Source organism: Carettochelys insculpta, chromosome 1 (assembly GCF_033958435.1).
Source record: "Carettochelys insculpta isolate YL-2023 chromosome 1, ASM3395843v1, whole genome shotgun sequence".
NCBI classification, from domain to species: Eukaryota; Metazoa; Chordata; order Testudines; family Carettochelyidae; genus Carettochelys; species Carettochelys insculpta.
In genome coordinates, this window is record NC_134137.1 from 208,750,903 (window position 1) to 208,767,831 (window position 16,929).

The window sequence follows — 16,929 nt, forward strand, 5'->3', positions numbered from 1 at the left end:
GCTCCTTTCTGTGTGTTGCACCGGGTACTGCTCTGACAAGCACGAATTTCCTTCTTGTGTGAGTGCTGTGCGAAGTCCTCCTGGATGGGTAATCAGAAGTCTAAGGTAGAACAGTTCCCTAAGGGAACTCTGGCTTATTTTATGTATTTTAGGAAGGGTCCAGACTCTTGTAGGTTTCTTGAGAAATGGTCTAAACTGACCCTGGAGAACCCCAAATTGCAGTGGCCACTGTTAGGGTCTTGGGACAAGGACCGAGTGAACGCCTTAAAAGACAAACTCGTCCTCCCAAAAAACTAAATTGGCAAAAGGAGAGGTAGACTGCTTCATGCAGTGGTGGGAAGAGGCAAATCATAGGTGGACTGAATCAAAACTCACCTCTCTTAGAAATTCTAATGATAAATTAAAAGCCCAATTAAATGCAGTGTCTCCCACCACCAGTCCGAGCGCTCCCCTTTACCCAGTCCTGTGTAATGATCCGGATCAAACCCGACTCCCACCATACTCCTGCTCGAGTAAGAAAAAAGGGAAAGAAAAGCCTTCAGTAACTACAGATGATGAGAGCAATGATGAGAATGAGGAAAATACCCTCATTGGCCTTGCAGCCCTGCAAAATATTATGACAAGACAACCCAAAGCAGACTGCAAAAATTCTCTTGATCTCGCTACCTGGAAAAGAGAAACTGATGGGAGGTTGAAAAAGGATTCTGATAAAAATGTTGTGGCACCCTTACGAGTCCTTAAGGTGGAAGGAAGTGAGCCGATATGGAATTATAAGCCCTGGACCCGTACGGAACTTTTGTCTATAGTTAGAGGTCTTCCCAAGCCACAGGAAAATCCTATCAAATTTGCTGAGGAGTTTCTGTTAATCTGTGAAACCTATGAACCCTCCGAGACAGACCTCCTCCAACTGTGGAAACTGTTAGCCTCTACCAGTCAGTATGAAAAACGGTTGACTGCCGCAGACTGGCCAGCTGAGGCTCACCATTCAACCATGAAAAGTACTGGCCCAGATTCTGCATATAGAGACAGGTGTAGGGCCCTTTGGAACCGCCTGCATGAAGCCATTCCTAAAGTGTGGTCTCCTAAACCAAACTGGACAGCCATACGTTGTTGTAAACAAGGGCAAGGAGAGAGCCCAGGAGACTATCGGTCCCGGCTAACGGATATTTTCCTACAACATTCAGGAATACAAGAGCCCGATGTAAATGGACAGGGGGCCTTGGCACATGCATTTGTTGATGGTCTTCTCCCTGTTACAGGCAGCATGTTAAGGCGAATAAGTGTCGGGTGGGAGACTGAGACCATGGACAAATTGCAGGCAGTAGCAGAGCATTGCTACCGCACTTTAAAGGGAAAGGAGGAACAGTCCTCCCAAAAGTTAATGGCTCTGCAAATGCAACACTACTCAGGGCAAAGCAGACAGCACCAGGGATGGGGACGTGGTTACGGGGTGGGGGGTCGGGGCGTGGTGCTGGATTTTCAGGGGTTTGTAATTACTGTAAGCAGCATGGACACTGGAAGAAAGAGTGTCCAAGCCGACCTAGTAACCATGCAGGAAATCAGCTAAACTCTCCGCCGGCCCCGCCAGCTAATCCCCAACCCTACTTTGCACCACAACAATGACGGGATGCTGGGGAACCTCAGGAAGTTTTAGCTCCCTTATTACCTCTATCCCCTACTGGGGAATGTGGCCTGACTATTAATGATCTCTCTCTCCCTTTTCTTGTTGATACTGGAGCTTCTCTTTCTACAGTCCGCGCCACTGACCTACCTGCGGTTCCCCGATCTGGAAAAACTGTGTCTGCTGTTGGCATTACAGGAATCACTACCTCCCTTCCCCTCTGAAAACCTTTATCGGTTCAGGTCGGCCCCCTCTCTGAGGACTATGCATTCCTCCTCTCTGATTCCACTCCTGTAAACCTTCTGGGTTGGGATTTGCTATGTAAACTTGGCTGTATTATTTACTGTTCCCCAGATGGTGTCTATCTACAAATCCCTCAGTCTTCCCTGTGTGATTCTGCAGCCTCCCTGCTGTCTGAAACTTCCCTTTCCACGCCGGTTCCTTGCTGCCCCTTAGTTCCGTCCCTTGAACACCTAATTTCTCAGGTTCCATCCTCTCTATGGCCACCACACCCATCTGAAGTGGGCTGATTCAATACTGACCCAGTTCGAATTACTGTAGACAGTTCCAAACCTCTGCCTTGCCTGTCTCAGTACCCTTTAAATCCTGAGGCAGAGGCTGGTATTGCTCCAGTTATAACCGCATTGAAAGAACAAGGAATTACTGTTCCCTGTTCCAGCCCCTGTAACACCCCTATCCTCCCAGTTCGAAAGGCTGATGGTAAATCGTGGCAGTTTGTTCAGGATCTTCGAGCCATTAACCGTATTGTCATACCTGCTTTTCCAGTAGTCCCTAACCCCGCCACAATATTGGCTTCTATTCCGCCAGATGCAACCCATTTTACTGTTGTGGATTTGTGTTCTGCTTTCTTCTCTGTCCCGGTTCACACTGAGTCCCAGTATCTTTTTGCCTTTTCTTATAAGGGTCAGCAATACACATGGACTACGCTTCCCCAGGGGTATACAGAGAGCCCATCTTACTTCTCTCAAGCCCTAGCCAGGGATCTCGCTGACCTGGTTTTCCCATCGGGATCTACACTGATCCAATATGTAGATGACTTACTCCTCTGTTCCCCTTCATTGTCTGCCTCAGAAACTGATTCATTGATACTCCTTACTGCCTTAGCAAACAAGGGTCATAAGGCTTCCCGCTCTAAATTGCAGCTCTGTCAAACCTCTGTCACATACCTTGGCTTTCTTCTCTCCCAGGGCTCCCGTACACTTTCTCCAACCCGTGTTCAAGCCATCCTTAGTTTTCCCCAACCTCGCTCTCCACGCCAGGTCAGAAAATTCTTAGGCATGACAGGTTTTTGCAGGCAATGGATTCCCCAGTACGCTTCTCTTGCTAAACCGCTCCAGGAACTCACTCGATCCTCTGTGCCTGATCCCATGCCGTGGCCCCCAGAAGCAGATGCTGCTTTTGTTTCTCTTAAACAGAGTTTAGCTTCTGCCCCTGCCTTAGGATTACCTGACTATTGCAAGCCTTTCATCCTTTTCTGTCATGAACAATCTGCTTGTGCACTCGGGGTTCTTACCCAAGAGCATGGTGACAGAAATCGCCCAGTAGCTTATTTCTCTGCGACCTTGGATCCTGTTGCCCAGGGTTTACCCCCTTGCCTACACGCTGTAGCTGCTGCAGCGCGCCTGGTCGAGATGTCTGAGTCCCTTGTCCTCCGTTCTCCTCTCACTCTCATGGTTCCCCATTCTGTAGAAACTCTCCTTCTGCAACGCAACACTGCTCACCTCTCCTCTGCCCGCCTCACTAGGTACAAACTTTTACCGCTTTCAGTCTCACATATCACTATAAAGCGCTGCTCTCGGTTAAACCCTGCTACCCTCCTCCCTTTGCCTAATGATGAACTCCACGAGTGCCTTGCAACTGTCTCTACTGTCACTGTCCCGCGCCCCGACCTTTCAGATGTAGCTCTCCTTAACTCCGACCTTGTGTTGTTCACTGATGGCTCCTGTTTTAGGAATGACCAAGGTCGCCTCCTTGCAGGATATGCTGTGGTATCCCTCTCTGAAACTACAGAAGCTGCGCCTTCACCTTCTGTAACCTCAGCCCAGGTAGCTGAACTGGTTGCCCTAACCCGTGCTTGCTTCCTGGCTGAGGGGCACTCTGCCACCATTTACACTGACTCTCGATATGGTTTTGGGGTTGTACACGACTTTGGCACCCTCTGGCAGGCTCGAGGTTTCCTTACCTCTACTGGTACCCCTATCAAGAATGGCCCCTACATTGCGCTCTCCTGTATGCAGTTTTACTCCCATCTGCTTTAGCCATTGTTAAGTGTACTGGCCACTCAGCTGCAGACACTGAGGTGGCTAAAGGAAATGCACTTGCTGATGTTGCTGCAAAACATGCTGCCACTATGGAACCTTCGCTAGACGCGTTTCTTGGTTCCCTCTCTGTCTCCGTATCACCACTGTCCCTTTCTGATCTCGCCCAGCTCCAGGACTCTGCCCCAGAAGCAGAGAAAGATTCCTGGAGTGCCCAGGGTTGCTCTCTACATCCCGATTCCCTTTTGCGCTCGCCTACTGGTGCCCTCGTAGCCCCTCTTTCACTCTACCCATCTCTGGCCACCCTGCTACACGGTGTTTCTCATGTCGGAAAGGAGGGGATGGTCTCTGCTATGACTAAGGCAGGATGGTGGGCTCCCCATTTCAGCTCTTTTGCAACCCGCCACTGCGCTGCCTGTACTACTTGCCAAAGCTACAATGTAGGCAAGTCTGTAAGAGTAACACAAGGGTTTCGAGGTCTGCCTCAAGCACCTTTCTTACACTGGCAACTTGACTTTCTTCAAATGCCTAAGTGTCAGAAATATGAATTAATTTTAGTTATGGTATGTCTGTTTTCGGGTTGGATTGAAGCTTTTCCCTGCCGCAAAGCTGATTCATTGTCTGTTGCCAAATGCTTGTTAAACCATATTATCCCTACCAAGGGAATTCCTGCTGCTCTGTCTAGTGACCGGGGAACATATTTTACTGGAAAAATGGTTCAGCATCTGGACCGGGTATTACATGTCACTCACCTATTGCACTGTCCCTACCATCCACAGAGTGCAGGTGCAGTTGAAAGGCGAAACGGTGTGCTAAAAAATAAGCTTGCAAAAATTTGTGACTCTACAGGGTTAAACTGGCCAGCAGCCTTACCACTGGCCCTTATGGAAATTCGATCATCCCCATCTCAAAGGCACAAATTAAGTCCATTTGAAATCATTATGGGACGCCCTATGCGAACAATGGCTACCATTACCCCAGTCCCAGACCTAAACCTGACTCACAGCACACTCCTTCAGTATTGCAAGGGATTAATGCAAGCTGTGAGTCACATCCATTCACAGGTACAAGCAGCCTGGGCAACGAAACCCACCTCTGATGCCTGTCACACCCTTGAGCCAGGTGATTGGGTCTACGTGCGACACCACCTTCAAAAGCACACCTTGGAACCCCGGTGGAAGGGTCCATACCAGGTATTACTCATTACCCAGACAGCTGTAAAGCTCTCCGGCATTGCAGCATGGATACACGCTTCACAGTGTAAGAAAGCACCATCCCCAGTGGACCAAGCACCACCGCAGAACCACGCAGAGCCAATTTTGGCTCCAGAAAAAGACGCAGAGGAACAGCCTGCAATACCTTACAACCTACGCCCCCGTAAGGGTTGCCAGAAGCAGACGGTAAGCAGACAGCAGGACCCGAAAAGAAGCAGTAGTGAGCCTAGCGGCTGCTGCCTGGTGCACATAAAACCGTGACTGCGGTTCCCTCGAGAGGGGCTGTCAGAACCAGAAAGGGTCCTGCCTTCAATATGTGTCCCTGGTGGAGCCTAATTCTCAGCTACTGGTTTCTTAAGGTCTGGGGAGTCCGAAGTGACAATGACAACTCTTTTATTCAGCAACAAGTGTGGATAGCCCAGTCTCTCAATATCTCTAATTGCTGGGTCCGCAGCCACATCCCAGCTCACTCACGAGCTAGCGTCCCTGTCGTGGCAATTCCTCTGAATTCCTCAGAGCTCACTGGAGGACCTTATCCACTTGAAAAGATGTGGAAAAGAAATGACACTTGGGGATTGATGAGGACAAATGTTCCTAAATTTATAAGTGTGGTGGAGGGAAAGGGCCACTGGTGCTGGGTGTGTAATGGGACAGGGCTGAATTTAGGGAGGAGCAGCTGTCTCCAATATATTGTGTCCCATGGTGTATGGGACTATTCAAATAAGATTGGAGAATGGCAAACCGGGTACGGGGATATGAATTTTTTCTCGACCTGGGATCAGACCGGAAAATCAATCTCTTGCTCCCCCTATAGCCTCCCTGAAAAAAACAACACAATCTTCCAATGTCATATAAATGTTACTTCTTTCCCCAAGGAAGGTCATCCTGTGCCCTTTGGGGGATATTATTCCTCTTTTGTAGATACCTATATGTCAAAAGGGTGCAGCCAACCCTTCCCAGCTTTAACAGGACATCATTGGGTCTGTGGGAGAAATGCTTATACCATGTTACCAGCTAACTGGTCAGGTATTTGTTATCCTGCTCAGCTTTTCCCGCAATTCCGTGTGCTTCAATCCCTCCCACAAAATCGCCTCTGTAATTTTGGGCGAAAAAGAAGGGATTTGTCAGATGCCAAATGGTATGTGGATAACATAAGCCCTTTGACTTGGGAAGAGGCTGTTAGTATTTCCTTTGTCCCATTTGGGGGAGAAATACACCATGCAAAAAGGCTTTTAAGATTACAAGCAGTAGTTGAAATCATGGCAAATGAAACCGGAGAAAGTTTAAAGGCTCTGGCCAAAGAAGCAGGAGCGGTCCGACAGGTGGCCCTCCAAAACCATCAGGCATTAGATATAATACTGGCAGCACAGGGAGGGACCTGCGCTCTCATTGGAACAGAATGCTGTGTATATATACCTGATAATACTAACGATGTAATAAATCGCGCTAGCCACTTGGAGCAAATAGCATACCTTCCACACGAAGAGCCAAGTTCCTTGTGGAAATGGCTAAGTGGTTTATTTAATTTCTCTAGCCTAGGAAACTGGTTGTTTCAAGGAATTCTGACTATCTTATTTGGAATTTTAATGATTTTTGGATGTTTCCAATTAATCTCTTATTGTATCCAAAGCTGTGCAAGGCATACCATCCAACAGGTTACCCCTAACCAGAGTGCCAATCTGATGGTTTTAAATATCACCGATGAGAGGAATGAAAAAGAACGGTTAATGTATGGAACCCAGGAATTGTTGGTCATAGGCGTCGCTTGACCAAAAGGAGGGATTGTGGAAGTATAAGATGTGACATTGTATATAAAAGAGTTACATTGTAAAAAGAAATTAAATCACACTGATACAATGTTGCTTCTAAGCTCAAGAAGGGGAGGTTATGCTGATTTAAACAGAGCCAGGTGTGCCTGGAAAAGCAGGAACCAGAGCATTAGGTGCTAAATGGCGATTAATTAAGGTAACTAAGGAGTCATTGGCAGTGGACTGCTGAGGGTGATATGGAAATGAAGGTACGTGACTGGTCTCAGGGACTATATGGGGTGGGTGGGTGTCTGTTTTTTTTTCTTTTTTCCTTTGTCTATTAACTTGCCTTCTTGATCTGTATAAATTAAGAGACCTGAGTCCTGGGAGGGAGTTCACTTTTCTAAATGTATTAGCAGAGTAGCTTTGCTAATAAACAGAGTGGTCTGACAAATTGTGAGTCTTGAGTCTAACTTTGACAGTAGTTTGTTTACAAAATCCAAAATGTTCATCCCTGGAGGCTAAGGGCTAGGATTAAGAGCTTTCCCTGCGCTTAGCTGGAACTACCAACTGTCTCTGAGGATGCCAGTGTTCCTTGTGCCCCCTCAGAAAGAGTCTCCTTGTATTGAAGCCCTTTGTATCACAAACCTGGACCACAAGCCAAGCTCCCTTGAGGTCCTCATTGGCTTCCTGTTCTGCCTCATCCCACCTCTACCAGCCTGTCAGGCTTCTGCACTCTGAGTGCAGAAAGTGGGAGCACACAAAAACTTAACACACCTGGCCTGTACCCAGGGTTTACTTTCAAACTTCCCAGGGTCACAGATCCCCTGGACCCTGGAAGGTATGCTACCACCACCAAGGTAAAACAAAAAACCCTTAACCCAGGAAGACACATCTGGGATTATTTTACAGTGGGGGTACCCCCAAACTCTCAATCCTTCCTCCAGAGACAGCTTAGAACACAGAACTGTAACTTGGTAGCTGGCCTTCCAGTCCAAGGCTTACAAATTCACAGACCCTTGTTAGGACTCAGGTATCAGATCAATGCTTAAAAACAGTAATTTATTCACAAATCAAGAGAAAATAAATCATGGGTTGCATGCAGAGAAAATATTTCCCAGAAATTGAGCTTAACAGTTACAGGGGAAAAACATCAAGTCAAAGCAAAAAAAAAAAAAAACACACCAAAAAACAAAAAACAAACCAAAGCAGCAAAACAACAAAACAAGGCAACAAAAATAGAACTAGCTAGTCCAACAGCTACTCCATTCTTTCTCTGCCTCCCCAACAAATGAAAGACCCCTTAAACTGCAATTGTTCTCAGTTCAAAAAAGTCACTCCTCTTCCATTGGCTCACCTGGGCTCAAGTTACATCAGGAAGAGATTAATCCCTGCCCTGCCTCTTTCATGATAGCTCCCTTATGTAGTATAGAGGGAGGGACAGGAGCTTAAACCATTGGTTTGTACTGCAGTAATGAAATGAGAACAAACTTCTAGTTTATATGGGCCCCAGAGCCAACCTTCCCAGACAAGTAGTTCAGTAAATTCCTATTAAATGATGCTTTAAAATGTTCTGCTATCGACCAAAGTTGCTGCCATTGGGTTTAATTCTTGTCTCCCACTTGAAGGACAATAAGCTCATTTCACTCTCACCTGCTGCATGAAGGACATACTGAAATGTTGTATTATTTTGTCATCATGTAAATGGACCACTAACACCTATACTTTCTTACTTCTCCCTTGTACAAGGGCCTGTGTTTACTGGGTAAGGTTCTATGGCCAGTGTTATATAGGAATTCAGACCAGATGATCATAAAGAACCTGTTTTCTAATCCATGAATTTAAAAGCTGCCAAGCAGCCTGCCTCCAGAGGGCATACACAAAAGGATTTTCAAATGGAAGCAGTTCTGGGAATGGGGAAGCAATAAAGGCTCCAAAAACAAGGCTGACGTCATACTTTTTGTTAAAAAGAAAACAAAACAAAACAAAAAGAGCAGGACCTGAGAGGAGCATCATTTTATCTGTGTTCATTTAACCACAGTTGCTGCTGCTGTTAAAAAGTTAGCAAGTCAATATATAAGCCAATTTACTCTACAGCACATTTACCTACATGCTCTACTGCAGCAGGCAATGTCCACTATTTCTTCCCATAGGGTGATTATGGAACAACTTCAAGTTCAGGCCTCACAGGCTAGAACTCATAGGGCAAAAGCAGCTGAAGGGCTCTACTGGGGATATCCTTGTCCATTCTAACAGCAAACTATTGCCCCTTTATCTATAGTCAAAGAGACTTGACAAGGCAACCGATTCCAGGTGTTTAACTGCCCAACCACAGCATTTATTTTAGACAATGGGGAATGATAGGGCATAACAGACCATCATAGTTTTGGGAAGGAGTGGGTGAAAATGACTGTGCTGTTATTCACAATGTATTTTCTTTCTTGGCGTCCTAATGAGTAGAATATCGTCATGTCCATTGATGGCTGATCAGCCCAATTCTGGAGTCGCAGATCTTATTACAGAAGTGGCAGGTGTTGCTAGCAGTTGGAGAGGTGTGGGGCAATTTTTGACACTCTTCTTCTTCTCTGTCTCTCCTCATTAGCATTGCAGCAGGACCTCTCAAATTACACCAAATTATGCCAAATTACATCACCCCCTCAAGGATTACCTTTCTCCATTGTGGACAGTTTTGGACAAGGTACTCCCAGGATCGACATCAATGCTGCACTTTTTCATGCGTGCCTTCAATGTGTCCTTATATCACTTCCACTGGCCCCTCATGCTCCTCTGTCCTTCCTTCAACTCGGAGAACACAATCTGTTTTGGGAGGTGCTGATCAGACATCCAAACCATGTGGCCAGTCCAATTAAGTTGTTGACGAATGATCATGGCTTCAGTGCTGGTCATGTTCAACTCTTCCTGGACACTAGTGTTTGTGCACCTATCCTCCTAAGAGGCATTTAGGATTCTCCTGAGGCAGGACTGATGATATTGTTCAAGTGCCTTTGAATGATGCTTGTATGTTGTCCAGGTTTCACATGCATACAGTAGCACTGGAACAACCACTGCACGGCATATGGGCAGTTTTGTTCTGGGATAGATGTCCCATTTCCCGAAAACCCTTTGTCTCAGGCAGGTGAAAGCAGAGTTTGCATAGCTCAGACGATTCTGGATTTCTGCATCAATGTCAACTTAATGGAAAGATAACTTCCAAGGTATGGGAAGTGCTCCACAATTCCCAGCAGTTTTCCATTGACTTCAATAGAAGGTACATGAGATTGTCCTGTCAGCGAGAGCTGGTGGAGCACCTTGGTCTTTTTGATGTTCACTGTGAGGCCAAAAAGCTCATACACTTCAGCAAAGGCACTTAAAATGGTCTGAAGGGCTGTGGGAGGAAGAGCAGCAACCATGTTGTCATCCACATACTGGAGTTCCATGACTGATGTCGTGGAAGTCTTGCTTTCAGCATCCAGTCTCCTGAGACTGAAAAGCTTCCTATTCGTTCTATGGACAATCTTCAAACCCTCTTGAGGCTTGCCGTCAATGAGGTGAAGGGTCATGTTGACGAAAATGCAGAACTGTGATTGGGCAATAATGCAGCCTTGTTTTTACTCCAATTTTGACCTCAAAGAGGTCACTCTCGGATACGTTGTTGCTCAGTATTGTGGCAGTCATGCTGTCATGAACCAGCTTCAAGATGCTAATAAATGTTTTTGGAGCAGTCAGTCTTTGAGAGGATGGTCCACAGGGCGCTACAACTGACTGATTCAAATGCTTTGGTCAGGTCAATGAAACTCACATATAAGTCTTGGTTTTGTCCACAGCATTTATCTTGTGGTTGCCAGGTGGTGAGGATCATGCCTGCTGTTCCTCGGAATGGTCAGAAGCCACACTGGGATTCTGGGAGAATTTCTTCTGAGAGCAGCAGGAGTCAGTCTGCAAGGATTCAAGCTAAGATTTTCCCCGCCATTGATAGAAGGAAGATGCCATGATAGTTTCCACAGTCAGACTTGTCACCCTTCTTGAACAGACTGATGATCAGAGTTTCTCTGAAATCTGATGGCATCTGCCCCCTATCCCATATCTAGAGAATCAGGAGATGGAGTAGTTTGTGGAGCTCTGGCCCACCTTCTTCGAAGACTTCAGTGGGAATTCCACTGAGTCTGGTTGTCTTGTTGCACTTCATCGCTTTGACCTCCTTGAGGGTAGGAAGTGTTGCAAGACATCTCTAGGCAGTTGCTGAGGGATTTGGTCAAGGGATTCTAGGACCACAGTGGACGGGTGGTTCAAAAGCTTATTGTAGCGCTCCCTCCACTGGCTTCATTGTCTTTCAAGAGTTGGGTACCATCCTTTGATCTCAGGGGACTGATTCCATGGTTCCTTGGTCTATAAACAGCGTTGGTAGTATTGAGGAAATCTCTTGTAGCGTTGATATCTGCAAGATGCTGGAGTTCTCACACCTTTTCAGTCCACCGCTGGTTTTTCAGAGTCTTTGTTTTACGTTGAACTTTGGCCTTGGCCTTGGCATGTGCTTCTCTCTTCATTGTTGCTTTGCCAGGCTCTAAAGTTTTCCTTTATGCCTCAATCAAGAGTTCAATTTCCACACTGTTCTTATCAGATCAGTCCTGATGCTTCCTGGACTGGCAGCGAATAGTTTCTCCACAAGCTCCAATGATGGCATTTTTTCAATTGACACCAGCGTTGTTCCATACTTTCAGGTGTACCGTGGGCAGCTTCCTTTGGAGCGCTATCTGCAAGTTACTTCATCTGATGGGGTGCTGCAAGCCTTGTACGTTGATCTTTCATCAGATCTGTTTCTTCTGACTTCTCCATTTGGTGGCAATCCTAATTGCCATTGTGGATTGAATAAGGCGGTGATCAACCCCAAGCATGGACAATGATATCATTTATGAGGTGTCAGTGCTTTGATCAAGGGTTTTGCCATGAGGTCTTAAATTTGTTTTCCTGGTAAAAGAGGTTGTTTGTTCTGACAAGCTCATGCTCCTCACATTTCCTAAGGAGGAGCGCTCCTTTAGAGTTGCTGTTGCCAACTCCTTCTTTCTCAATGGTAGTCTGCCAGAGCTCTGCGTGTCTTCTCACCCTGCCATTGAAATCCCCTAAGGGAATAATCTTGTTTTCTTTGAGGATGCCTTTCAGGACTGTGGCCAGCTGGGTGTAGAACTTCTCCTTCACATAATCTTCAACATTGAGAGTTGGTGCATAAGCACTGATGACAGTTTGTTGGTTTTTGGCACATTTCAAGCAGAGAGTCATGAGATGCTCATTCATGCCAACAGGGACTTCAGACAGGATCTTTGTCAGTTCATTTTTGATGGCAAATCCTACTCCTTGAATTCATTTTCTTCCTTTGGGGTTCCTTTCCAGAAAAATGTGTACCCTCTGCCTTCTTCTCTTGGCTGTCTTTCTGGTCTATGAGTTTCTGCCAGGGCGGCTATATCAATATTGAATTGTTACAGCTCATGGGCGATAATTGTTGTGTGTCTTTGGGTCACTCACTGTCTGCATTGTCCATTAGAGTCTGAATATTCCATGTTCTAAAGTTTACTGTCCAATTTCAGGAGCATGGAGGTGGACCTACTGGACGTGGTTATCCAGTCAGGAGGGTTGAGGTGGAATATTTTAGGGCACCTTTTCTAGCCCCTAAATAGGATCCTAAATAGGGCTGCTCAGCTGAGGATGCAGCAGCTGAACTGTTCTACCACCTCAGCCCTCGATATGGAATCGCCTATGTGCTAGTTCATGACTAAGAGCTTCCAGATTTCACAATCCTGCTCCTCTTGCCATTCTCCAGTCGCTGTAGGGCTTCAGTTTAAAAGAATAGTATGCAGACAAAGACGCCTGTGTGTGACTTCTTTTAATGTGGGGAGACTGTTGCACTGCTGCCACTACCCAGTTCTTGACAGATAGAAGGCTCACATCCAATGGCACGGGATCCATTATGACTAGGAGTCTCCTGGCTGCTGCAGCCTTCATCTGCCTTCACCACCGATATAACATTACCTTTGCTATCCTCTGCCTGTTCTGCTGTTCAGGACTTTAGGATCATTCTTTGTCTGCACCCTCCCCTTTGATCTTGCCGCCATCGGAGACCCTGCTGGGAGTACAAGACTCCCTGTACCATGGCTCTGGGGTTCATTGGGCCAAACAATCTCACTCACAACAAGGTGACAATTCAAAGAGTGTATATAATTTATATGTTAATTTAGATCTATATTTAATTTATAATTTTCATAATTTAATTCACTTCCAATACATGGGATTGAAGGCTGGACATGTGCGCATGGTACCCTCACACTAGAGAATCTCACTCCAAATACAACATGTGACATTTTTCAGAAACTTCAGTGCTTACATAAATGTGCTGTGTCTAGAAAGCATTATGGAAATTCCTAAATTGTGGTGTGTGGCGAGTTGGATGGTCATTTGGAGCCTGACATGCCTCCAGCTACTAAACTGCATTAAACCTAGTTTAAAACACACTGATTATTTGGCTAACTTTACTCTTCTGTGTAAGAAATAACTATTGTTGCCACAGGGCTACTGCGAAAAGGAAAGCACAAGCTATGCATTGCAACATGGACCACCCCATAACAAAGCTTGGGAACCCCAGCAGGGTCATATATCATAGTGAGGGCCCTCATAAACTCATGCTCCATTTTGATCAATTTCATAGCTGGAGGGGTCTTCTAAGTAGTCATTTGCACGTTTTCAGATGTGTGCATCTAACTATCATGGTTTTTTAGGTGTGGGGATCCCAACCTGAACAGGGGTCTCAAAGCTGATGGCATGGAGGATTGCCACCCTCACTGCTGAACTCTGAAAGCAGCACAGCCACGGAGCTACATGCTGCCTAGGGAGATTTCAGGAGGCAGAAGTGGGTCTGACCTCTCATGTACTGCTGAAAACCTTCAGAGCAGGCAATGGCTGTGGAACTTCCTGAAGCTGGGAAGATACCCAGAAGTGGGTCTCATTGCCCTCCAAGACCAACTGTGCCGAAGAAGAAAACGTCCCGTCCCTCCCTAGCACTGCAGACTAACAGCTGGAGCCAGGTGAACAACTGGAGCCCACAGCTGAGGTACCCCAAGCCCTGCCCCCACCCACGAATAGCTAGATTTCAGAGAGGAGGCCTGATTTCCCAGGTTGTGACGTTTTTCCAGCCACGAATTCGGTAAGACACGAATACTAATTAACTAGCTTTGATCAGTGTGGACTGTTATTCTCTACTAGATGGAATCAGAACTGTCCAACCATATGTCAAAATCCTCATCCTGCTGACCAAGATAGCCTATATCACAAGCATTGTTCTTCTAAGCATGCGGATCTGAATTCTATCCTGGTTGATATCAGGAGTTCAAAGCAGCCTGAGTGCGCATCACAGTAATAGCAGTGCAAGGCCACGGATTTGTTGGCACCTTTATAAATGCAATCCTAGGATGTATTAGGTGAGACATGTCTAGCAGAGCGGTACTAATACCTTTGTACACGGTAATGGTAACACCACACCAGGAATACAGTGTACAGTTCTGATCACCCATGTTCAAGAAAGATTAATGTAAACTGGTACAGGTGCAGAGAAGAGCTTGAGGCTCTGGGACAAACATCTCAGTTAGTTTTGAGAGAGAGAGCTGGACAAATGTCTGAGTGTGATTGTAAGGTGGAGTTGTTCGTGATGGTAAGCAGGAAGGTCTCAGTAGCCCTGGGGCTCACTTCTGGTTTTTGACTCATGCTTCTGGGTTGCAGCAGAATACCTGTAGGGGTCAGGAAGGGACCCTCCAAAAGTATTATTTTTTGAGGGGGTGGGCAGTATATCCATGCTCTGACAACCCGGCAGAATTTTCCCAGAAGTGTGGAGGGGCAGGGTTAAGTGCCCCTCCCTGTCCCTTCTATCCACAGCCCCACTCTCCTGCCAAAATGGAAGACAGAGCAGGTTGGGAGCCAAAGACCCTCCACCTATTTGGGGTGAAGAGGTTGGGATGAGAGCTGCTCCCAGCAGGACCCCTGCCGAGAGCAGATGAGACAGGGATTGTGGTTCCCCACAGCCACCCAGACAGCTCTTATGGGAACACACAGCAGTCACAGTAAGAACCATGTGGCCAGGCAGCTCTGAGGAGCTCTGGACCTTCCTCTTGCCCTGGGCAGGGCAGCAGGACCAGGAATGGGGACCAGGGCTGGGGGCTGCTCTCAGCCTCCCCAGGTCAGGCAGGTAGAGGGCCTATGGCTTGCTGGCCTGGCTGGGGGAAGGAGAGAGAAGTGGTCAGGGCAGAGGACCCTGCGGTGAAAAGCAGAAGGGCTGTGGCACCCTGGATTTCATCTCGAACATACTCTGAAGCAGCCTTGATAGGAACAACTGGAAACTCTAGTAGGATGGGCCAGGGCTGTGAGGTGCCACTGAGCAGAATCACAGAATCATAGGGCTGGAAGGGCCCTCAGGAGGTCATCGACTCCAGCCCCCTGATTCAAGCAGGATCAACCCCTACTAAGTCATCCCAGCCAGGACCTTGTCAAGCTGGGACTTAAAAGCTCTAGGGATGGAGATTCCACCACCTCTCTACAAAACGCATCCCAGTGCTTCACCACCCTCCTGGTGAAACTGTTTTTCCTAATATCCAACCTACTCCTCTCCTTCTGTAACTTCACACCATTGCTCCTTGATCTGCCCTCTGTCACCACTGAGAACAGTCTCTCTCTGTCCTCTTTACAGCCCCCTTTCAGGAAGCTGAAGGCTGCTATTAAATCACCCCTCAGTCTTCTCTTCTGTAAATGAAGTAAGCCCAAATCTCTCACTCAGCCTCTCATAGGCCATGAGCTCCAGCCCCTTAATCATTTTTGTTGCCCTCTGCTGAACTGCTCCAATGTGTCCACATCCTTTCTACACTGGGGGGGCTCAAAACTGGACATAGTATTCCAGATGTGGCCTCACCAATGCCAAATAGAGAGGAACAACCACTTCTCTAGATCTGCTTGAAATGCTCCTTCTAATGCACCCCAGGATGCTGTTAGCTTTCTTGGATACAAGGCACACTGTTTACCCACGTCCAGCCTTTCATCCACCATAATCCCCATGTCCCTTTCTACTGTACTGCCGCTTAGCCTGTCAGTCCCCAGTCTGTAACTATGCTTGGGATTTTTCTGTCCCAGGTGCAGGACTCTACACATCTCCTTGTTGAACCACATCAAATTACTTTTGGCCCAATCCTCCAATTTATCCAGGTCACTCTGGATCCTATCTCTACCCTCCAGCATATCTACCTCTCCCCCAGTTTACTGTCATCCACACACTTACTGAGGGTGTAATCCAATCCCTCATCCAGGTCATTAATAAAGATGTTGAAGAACACCGGCCTCAGGACTGAGCCTTGGGGCACTCTTTCTGGCCTTAAACTCTGACTAAATCTCACACAAGAAAAGAAGGGAATGAGAATTCAGTGCTGTCACTAATTACAGAATATATTGCTACGAACCCAAGAAGGAAAACAACAATGCTTTATCAATGCAAATGTTATTGTAATTATAACAATTAATACTTAAGTTTTCAATAATAATTTTCAGATTATTCAGATTTCTTTTTGTAATTTGGTGCAGCTGTCTGCACAATGTATACAGTCACTTTTATTTTTGTCTCTTCAGAGTCACTTAGTTCCCCAGTTGCATGGTCTTCCCTGAAACACAGGAATATGTAATTGTAAAATTACAAAAGCTGGCAGAGGAACTTTGGGGTGAGGGTGCAGGACTAGCAAATGAGCCTTCAGTTATTTTTCAATAGCAGTGAGTTGACTTTGTCAGTTCACAGTTTCCTATCCTATAGGACTAGAAGGGACATTCAGAGGTCATTGAGTCCAGTCCCGTGCCTTCACAGGAAGACCCATCGCCATCCCCGACAGATTTTTTTTAAACTCTATGGCTGTGTCTGTATTTGTATTCCTCTTTCAAAAGAGGTATGCAAATGAGGGAAACTGAAAATGCAAATGAGGTGCAGCTTTGCATATCTGGCACCTCATTTCACTGAATCACAGAATCATGGGGCTGGAAGAGACCTCAGGAGGTCA

General features: G+C 46.5%; 1 protein-coding gene across 3 annotated transcripts in view; it reads right to left on the reverse strand.

The window, feature by feature from the left end:
- The window catches only part of NSUN3 (NOP2/Sun RNA methyltransferase 3), a 106,201-nt gene that overhangs the window by 33,745 nt on the left and 55,527 nt on the right, over positions 1-16,929 (reverse strand). The window contains exon 8 of one of the 3 annotated variants that reach the window (XM_074998462.1): positions 16,505-16,542. The exons of the other annotated variants lie outside the window; for them this stretch is intronic. The gene's annotated coding sequence lies outside the window, so the exon portion shown is untranslated. Of the gene's footprint in view, positions 1-16,504; positions 16,543-16,929 lie in introns of those variants that run through there. 3 annotated transcript variants of the gene reach the window in all.